At 35.9% G+C, this 7,228-nt stretch overlaps 1 pseudogene; it reads right to left on the reverse strand.

Moving 5' to 3' along the window:
• Window positions 1–2,420: 2,420 nt before the first annotated feature.
• On the reverse strand, window positions 2,421–5,176 carry LOC150093339 (metal-response element-binding transcription factor 2 pseudogene; annotated as a pseudogene).
• Window positions 5,177–7,228: the final 2,052 nt, after the last annotated feature.

The following is a 7,228-nucleotide window of genomic DNA, read 5'->3' on the forward strand; positions in this document are numbered from 1 at the left end:
TCAAATTTTGACAAGAAAATGAAGCTATATGCTTTTTGCAGCAATGTTTGCAATTAGTGCTCCTCTTTGTGTTACCATTCCTTTATTTGACAGAAAGTTTTAGTCTGAATTTTGCTATTATCAAGCAATGATACTTATTTGCATCAGCTTCTCTATAGATATGGACATTTTTGAATATATGTCTCATACTCAGTGACAACATTAGACCCAAGCAAGAGTGACGCCTGTCCCGGACTCCACACTTCAGAAGACTCACATATTACAAACACAAAATATAAATTTCTTAAACAAGACCGAAAATGAAATATTCAGAATCAATCTGGTGGAAAAATAATGTTTATGAAATAAATATATAATATAATTTATGAATTACGTATGTCTTTATTTTATCACTCATCCAAGCATCGTCACAATAATTAAATGCAGTGGTGCATCCAGAGGGGATGCCAGAGGGCCATGCCCCCCAATGAAAAAGGAAAAAAAAAACGTAGAAAATTTTCCAAAAATCTTTTCCTAATTAAATTTTTTTTTTTTCTATTTATGTTATGTCGTGTCTTCTATTTCTATACTATTTATGATTATAAGATTTATTATGATAAGTACAGCAGGGCCGGCCCTGCCACATAAGCGAACCAAGCATCGCATGGGTGGCAAAATATTTGGGGGTACAGATTGATTCGAAAATATTTGGAATATCAACAATTTTACTGGTGAGTGCGTCCCAAAGGCACGCACTTCGGGCACAAAAATACCTTGGGCCAGGGCTGTTTACAAGTGAATGCAGACTTTTTCTCTTGTGTGCTGGTAGTTTTTTTCCCCTTCTTTTATACATCCTGGAGATTACTTTGTAGGTTGGAGGTGGATGAATCACTATCTGTTGCATCACAAACACCTTCAATAATATATTTCTTAACACCAAAATGAAACAAAGTCCCTTGTCTCTTATTCATATTAAAATTTAAATCTATAAGCCTATTACTTTTAAAAAATCACTGCACTACAGCTTCGGAACAAGTACTTTCTTCCTACAATACGAACTTGTGAAGAAAGTATTCAGTATTACTGGATTTGAGAACTGGATACAGACTACCTTGATCTTCAGTTTCAGTGGAAAAATTTTCTTTATACTTTCTTGCAGATCGGTCACTAACATTTGCAACACAGATGCTATTTATTTCATTCAGTTTTGAGAACAGAGAATACACCCCCCATTGTTGTAATCGGTTTGCAGGCAATTTTTATGATCAGTCATAAATAGTGGTATTCCCTTTCCCAAATTACTTCCATGTTTAAAAATATGCAGCTTGTTCACTGACATTATGGAACACTTATTCACTTTCTGCAGAACACCAGTGTTCCATGGAACACAATTTGGGAAACCCTGGAGTAGAGCAGTAGGTAATACAGATGATGCTAAAATTTTGCAGGATTATTTGGATAGAGTGGCAGTCTAGGCAAAGGGGAATGGATATCAATTTAATATGGAAAAGTGTGAGGTTATGCATTTTGGGGTAAAAAGATTATCAGCTGTATACCACATTAATGGAACTGTAATTCAGGAAATTCACGAAGTCAGAGATTTGGAGTGTTAGTGGATAGGAAGTTAAAGTTTAGAGGACACATAGCAAATATGCCTAAAGCAGCTCATTAGATTACTTGGTTACTGAAGAATACTGTTTGTTTCTGTTCATCAAAGTATTCCTCTTCCTCATTGTCAAGGCTCAATAAAGAGGAATAATAACCTTGACAATGAGGAAGGGAGAGGATCCAGAGTTGAGTGACCAAGATGGTAGAAGGTCTATGGAATGACCTTATGAGAACAGGCTGAAGATTGTGAGTAACAGAAACTGGTTAACAGGCAGAAAAGGGGTGATATGATTGAGAAGGAATACAGAGGAACTTTTTCAGAAAAGGTCTTGGTGTGGGAGAACTGAGCAAGAGTGTAGTCAGCAAGAATGTTAAAACTAGATTTTTTGCTTGGAGAGGTGAATAAGCAGAATAGGTTGTCAGTGTCTGTTGTTGAGGCCATGACTGTGAATAAGTTCAAAGCAAAGTGATAGGTATTGCACAAATGTTGGATAGTACTTGGCATTATGTTTAGTGCCTCCCTTGATAAGGACTCCATGGAGTTGCCTGTAATAATAATAATAAATTATCCTATAACACCCATTCAGTTTATAGACTTTTATCACATCACATTATTATTATTATTATTATTATTATTCGTGACACCTCCAAGGAGTCCGAAGACTCATCGCGGGAGGACACCTACAACTGTCTGAATGATTTTAAATAATTTTGTTCCAATTTCTTGGTTTTTCATTCCACAAAATATAGAACTGGAGCAAAATATTACCATAGTATGCTATGTTTTTTATGTTTGGAACATTAATTCTGAAAATATATATATATATATATATATAGAAAGAGAGAGAGAGAGAGAAATATTCCATTCCTCTGAACTTTTGATTTCTATATCACGTTTTGCCAAATACAATAAACAAAGCTATCATCGTTATAAAATATGCTCTAGAGATAATGCTTGTGAATACACTACAGTCAACTCTCACTAGAGAAAACACCATTATAGCAAATTCACTCAATATAAACTACTAAAAAGCTCCCAAGCTAGACAACATCATTCTATAGGAAATTCAACACAAACTTTTCTGTTTATAACAAACTATTTCTGTGGTCTTTAAATTCTCTATATACATAGGGTAAGAATCAATCGAATGATAAGGTTTTTAAAAGATATATCAGGCAAAAGAAATAAATTATTTAAATCTGTACATAAAATTATACACAAACAATATAAAGACAATGGTTAAAATCATACATGAATTTTTTTTGTGGAAGATCCAACATTAAAAGGTTTGAACTGGTGCAGAATATTTTCAATGCATGTAGTGACTAGCTTAAATTCAGGAATTTTCAAATCTTCAGACATTAAATGACTTTACACTTGGCAGTGATGCAAGCTATAATGAAATCTGGCATTTGCCAATATTGTCTATATTTTTAATCTTCCCACTCAATGAGATACTGCACTTTTCCACTAAGAGTTATTCGTTTTGCCAGAACATTACATTTTTTCCCATTTGCATTGCAGTGTCTAGTACCAATGTAGGAGTTAACTGATGATTTAAGATCATTAAGAGGACTATTTCTTTTTCTACAATGAATTCTGTTTCCTAATTTCTCTTTGCTTAGTTCTGTGGAGAGATTGTTCCTTTCTGAAATATTTTCTGATTCACTACCTGTATCCAAGCTACCTTCGCTTGTCTGCTCATTAGGCAACATGCCTCTAAGATTCCGACGCTTCCCACGATATCTTCTTCGGATCTCTCCATTTTTGGAAATTCTGATGTCCATAGCACTGAGTTTCTTTTTAAGTGAGCACGACTGCTGTGTGTTTTTCTGATTATAGTCAATATTCCAGAACGGATGGTTTAGTCCCTCGAAATTTACAGGATGTGGAATGATAGAATCTAGAGTACTATGAGAAGTATCTGTATTTCCTATGAATTCTGATTTCAGTGCTGGCCTTAAGGTTGGCATTACTGAATTTTCACGATGTAAATGACTTTCACTATCTTGTGACTTTCTTGTTCTACCCAGTTTAGGAGGTTCTTCTGCTTTTGGCTTCTCTTCTAATTCAAATGTCAGATTATTTTCTTCATTGCTTCCTGCTTTCCTCAGTTTCTTTCTTGGAATTACATCTCTGACTGGTACAATACTTTTTTTTTTCCTTCCTTTACACTTAAAATCTTTTAACATTTGGCCACTAATTGGAATACCAGGAGGAAGAGTAATAACAGGTGCTGGAGGAGGTGCACGGATTCGCAATCCCCAGAGAGATGTCTTCTTTATTTCCTTACCACATTTAAACCTGCTACTGTGGTTCAAAAGAACAGTGTTCAGTTTTACTTTTCTGTTTTCTTCTTTGGTTAATGCTATCTCTCCTTGAAGTTGTAGTAAAGGCCAATTTTTATGTATGAAAGTCATAATTGTAGTATCTATATCGAAATACTTCTTATTGTGCTGTATAGTCAGATTGAATAAGACTAGATGTGCTATATCTGTCCACCTCAGTTCGAGCCTTGCAAGATACTCAGGTCCACCATTACAAACAGAACACACAAAAATATAAAATCTGTCTCCATACATAAGAGGCAAATCAAGGCACTGGATGCAGGCTTCATGGAACCACTGTTTGCACCAACAACACTGTAACATTTTCATATACCACTCGCCGGGTCCTCCACAATAACAGTAGCACTGCTGCAAATTCATTCGATGCTGCGCATCCCAAGTTAATGATTGAAGATCATAAGTAAGAGACTGCTTCATAACTTGCATTGCATATGCACTTGGTCCCATTTTTGCGGCTCCACCTTTTCTAGCAGCTGTGGCAAATACACAACTCCTACAAATCCAAGGAACTTCTGGTTTTAAAACTTCAGAAAGAATTCTTGGCTTATGACACAGCTGATGAAAACCTCGATTACACTGATCACAAATAACTATTTCATTTGGCGGATCAGATAAGCCAATATCACACACAGTGCATATTATTTCACTAGGATCCACACAACCAGCTTTCTGTAAATCTTTATACAAAGCCCAATACAGAGAATTATCCTCAAATCTCACAACACACTGTTGTTCTTCTTCATCAACCTGAACCACTGTACCAAGATACAGTAGCCCATCAGTCCAGCGGGCTAATATTTCACACCCCTCATAAAATTTTTCTGAAGATAAGTGCTTTTTAGAAAGGAAACTTTCACTCTGTTGTCCAATAGTATTTGTATAATCAGCTGATTTTAAGCCAGTTTCTAAATTCTGTGTCATGCACAGCACACTATTGTCGCTATGATTCAAGAACACTTCTGACATGCCAGCTGTTCACTTAATCACCACTTCACTATTCTTGTATATCTGCATTCTTTCTCATTCTAGCAAATCTTGTGGAGTACTGTACATCACATAATATAAATATTATATGCTTTCTCAGGTTTTCTTCTTATAAACCGAAGATGATCATACTTTTAATTCTGTTTCTGCAGCTGAGTAATACATTTTTAGATATAATGTATTTCACCAAATATGTTAGTGACTGGAGTTTTTCACACATGCTTTACTTAAATTTTCTAATTCAAACCGTCATAACCTTACATTACTACATAACTATCACCTCTTTCTTCTATTTACGAGTGTCTGCAGTACACATACTTTCTGTCCTCATAATCTATGTTCTGTTATCTTGATATAATCTTTCAAGATAACAATTTAATATGGAAAAGTGCATGACAGTGTGATTGGCATAGTTACTATGCAAGCTGTATGAGTGACTATACAAATGACACAGTGGAAAATGAAGAGAATGGGCAGGTAGCAATAAAAAAGATAGCATACTTACATGGAGTTTTGCAGAAAACAAAATGCTTTGCAAATGGCATGACACAGAAGTGAAAGAAAGCAGAGCATGAAGGAGTGAAAATAAGGATCAGAGTTTGTATGGTGATTCATTGATATGATGAATCTATTGAGGTGAGTGTGACAAAATTGTGTTTTTCGTAGTGCTGCGATAGAAGAATATCAGCGATGCTGTAAGGATGTAGAAAGTTAAGGTGAAAGAATTGTTTATTTTAGATGGTACAAATGATTTAGCAGATGACAAGTGTAGTATGCCATTAGACCTGAAAGAGTTGCTAGTGTATCCCACTTTTTGATATCTGTCCATTAGCAATTCTCTTATCCATGCCAATAATTTATAATCCAGTCCCATATTCTCCAATTTATGAAGGTCTTTCATACTGTATTCTGTCAAAAGCATTCGCAAAATACAAAAATATCACAGTGTATCCACTTCCCTTGTATAACTGAATGGTAACATTATTATTCAATGTGAGCAAGTTGCTCAAATATGACCTTCCCTTAGTAAACCTTGATGTTGGATACATCAGTCTTTCCACCATCCTTGTGCAATGGTTGCCAAACATTCTTTCCACTTTTGTGCAGTCTTCCCTGTTCTGAGACTCAAATTATATAGCCTGGTCAAAGGGAAAGCCAGTTCAGCTAAAAACTCTTTTAGAATCCTTGCTGATATCTCCCATCAGTCACTACTGCAGAATTCTTTAGTTTGTGCAGTTACTTTACTCTAGTACCTCCTCTTCATACATCTGAGTTTCTTCATAAGTGAAGACATAGCAATGAGCTCAGTGTTGCATGTACTAGGTTGATAGCTTTTAGTAAAATGCACCCTCAGCAGTTGAACAATCTCTTCTGCATCAGTCACATGCATACTTAATAATAATGGAGGATTTAATTATCCAAACATTGATTGGGTAACTGTGAAATCTCATGAGAAAAATGAAACTGAATTTAATGAGCTGTTGCAAGACAACTGCCTCAAGCAGCATCTGATTATAGTATCAGAGGGGATTTCTGTTAAAATGTAATTATTCTGCCTCCAGTTTGCGACAGTGAAGATATAGTACTCACCTTGGAAGCGACTAAGTTTCTGAATGGAACATTCAGAAAAGGTTACATGCTGAACTGAAAGCAAGGAAATCATAACCACCTGAGAAGTATGCTGGGTTCTGTACCATGGTATTACTGTTGCATGGGAAAATGTTTAAAAAGTACTTAAATGATGCAGTATTGGAATGTGTCCGTAGAGTTCAAAGAACAAATAGGATATGAGTGGATGTGTAACTTATATAAGCAAGATGATGTGGAAGGAACACAGTGTACATATGGATGATGTCGGTTATGAAAATTATAAGCGGCAGGCCAGAAAAATCACCATTGTTGTATGAAAAGCTAAGTGAGTAGGATAAGTAATGATATGATAATAATAAGTATGATCTTATCAAAATGAGCTCTCGTTATTTGAACAATCACATCAGGGTTCTGACACCAGAGTACTACTTGCATTCAGCAAAATTATTCTTCCATACCAGCCTGGTTGGCCGAGTGGTTAGGGTGTTCAGCCTCCAGTGAAGAGGCTGCGGGTTCGAATCCCGCTGTGGGCATGGCTGTTTGTGATTGTTTGTGGAAATACTAGCAGTGGTGGTCGGCGTTGGTATAATTGTGGCCAGTTGGAGGATTGTGAGTGGTAGAAGCAGAGTTGTAGAGTAGATGCCCTCCCTTGAAGAGTCTTTGGATCCCTGGAGGTCACAAATAATAATAATAATATTCATCATCATTAAATTTCTGA

This window comes from Typopeltis vanoorti, chromosome 24 (assembly GCF_054136105.1).
Source record: "Typopeltis vanoorti isolate ZY-2024b chromosome 24, IOZ_Tvanoo_1.0, whole genome shotgun sequence".
Classification (NCBI taxonomy): domain Eukaryota; kingdom Metazoa; phylum Arthropoda; class Arachnida; order Uropygi; family Thelyphonidae; genus Typopeltis; species Typopeltis vanoorti.